Source organism: Nannospalax galili, unplaced genomic scaffold (genome assembly GCF_000622305.1).
Source record: "Nannospalax galili isolate Female #2095 unplaced genomic scaffold, S.galili_v1.0 scaffold140, whole genome shotgun sequence".
NCBI classification, from domain to species: Eukaryota; Metazoa; Chordata; class Mammalia; order Rodentia; family Spalacidae; genus Nannospalax; species Nannospalax galili.
This window is the reverse complement of record NW_008352267.1, coordinates 10,225,375-10,227,468: the sequence shown is the minus strand read 5'-3', so window position 1 is coordinate 10,227,468 and position 2,094 is coordinate 10,225,375. Positions and strand designations below refer to the sequence as shown.

At 42.0% G+C, this 2,094-nt stretch overlaps 1 pseudogene; it reads left to right on the top strand.

The window, feature by feature from the left end:
* Window positions 1-344: 344 nt before the first annotated feature.
* LOC103746806 lies at window positions 345-1,500 on the top strand (annotated as a pseudogene).
* Window positions 1,501-2,094: the final 594 nt, after the last annotated feature.

Below are 2,094 nucleotides of genomic sequence, written 5' to 3'. Positions count from 1 at the left end.
TTTAAGGAACTTAATATGGACTTCTAGGGACAAAATGAATTAAAAACCATCTTTATACATTGCTTTTGGCGCACAATTCATAGTATAAAACCTTGGTAAAGGCGACAGTGGCTGTGGCGGTTGCAGCTCGCAGGGCTGAGACGCCTCTGCGGCAGCTGGTGACGCAGGTGGCCGGCGTAGAGGCGCGTGGGGGCGGCCAGCTCGTCCCGCAGCTAGCAGCTAGAGCGTCGCAGCCCGGCTGGCTCGTCGAGACACCCAAGGCATCCTCCCCCGCGCGGGCCCTTGCCGCTCGCATCCTAGGATCGCTGCCTCGCGCCGCTCTCCTGGTTGGAGGACCCCCGCGTCGGACCCGAAACATGACTCCCGATTTCAAACCCAGGGACCTCATCTTCGCCAAGATGAAAGGGTATCCTCATTGGCCGGCCCCCGTGGATGAAGTTCCTGATGGAGCTGTAAAGCCACCCACAAACAAACTACTCATTTTCTTTTTTGGAACTCATGAGACTGCTTTTTTAGGACCTAAGGATATATTTCCTTACTCTGAAAATAAGGAAAAGTACGGCAAGCCGAATAAAAGAAAAGGTTTTAATGAAGGTTTATGGGAGATAGACAACAATCCAAAAGTGAAATTTTCAAGTCAGCAGGCATCAACTAAACAGTCAAACACATCATCTGATATTGAAGTTGAAGAAAAAGAAACTAGTGTTTCAAAGGAAGATACTGATCATGAAGAAAAAGCCAGCAATGAAGATATGACTAAATCAGTTGACATAACTACTCCAAAAGCTGCCAGGCGAGGAAGAAAGAGAAAGGCAAAGAAACAAGGAGAAACGGAAGAGACAGGAACGGTGACAGCAGCCATAGCGTCTGTTCATCTGAAAGCAAGTCCTAAAAGAGGAGGGACTGCAGCTACTGAAGTCAAGATTCCAAAACCAAGAGGCAGACCTAAAATGGTAAAACAGCCCTGTCCTTCAGAGAGTGACATGGTTTCTGATGAAGACAAAAGAAAAAGGGGCCAGAGGAAAAACAACCTAAAAAGCAGCTTAAAAAGGATGAAGAAGGCCAAAAGGAAGAGGATAAGCCAAGAAAAGAACCAGATAAGAAAGAGACAAAGAAAGAAGTTGAATCAAAACGGAAAAATTTAGCGAAACCAGGGGTTACATCAGTCTCTGATTCTGAAGAAGGAGATGATCAAGAAGGTGAAAAGAAGAGAAAGGGTGGAAGAACCGTCCAGACTGCTCACAGGAGGAACATGCTGAAAGGTCAACACGAGAAAGAAGCCACAGAGCGGAGACGAAAGCAAGAGGAACCAATGGAAACTGAGCACCAAACAACGTGTAATCTACAGTAATAAAAAAATATATCTCATTTTGGGCTCAAAGCATTAATCCAGTTACTGAAAAGAGAACACAAGTGGAGCAAACAAGCGATGAAGATCTTGAGACACTCATTGGACTGAATTGCCCCCTCCCCCCTTTGATGGAAGAATGTTCCAGATTCTAAATTGCCCTCTCAGGTAATAGGTATTCCAGTTTACCACCTAGGTTCAAAACAAAATGAATCTTCATATGTTCTAAATCAGCTCATGTACAACCACCATCTTTATCTATGCTTGTTATAACTTTCAAACACAGAGCTTAAATTGAAGCTTTGTGTTTGAAAGTTATAACAAGCATAGATAAAGATGGTGGTTGTACATGATTTCATTTAGAACATATGAAGATTCATTTTGTTTTGAACCTAGGTGGTAAACTGGAATACCTATTACCTGAGAGGGCAGCTGTGCCCTGCCCTGACAAACTTTTGTTGTTAAATTCTTAGACTCTTGTTTGTTTGTTTGTTTGTTTGTTTGTTTGTTTAATCCTGAGAGATTATACAGTAGACTTGTTAAGTAAAAATGAAACTGTAACCAAAATTTTAAAATAAAGCTTTTTTTTAAAAAAAAAAAAAAAAACCTGGGTAAAATCAGTTAGCAAAAGCTATGCCACAGCTTGAATATGAGACTGCCATGGCTTTTCCTACCCACTTAATAGATGTGTTCATTTTGTGTTTCCCACAATATTCCACAATATCTTAGAACATACATAAAATATA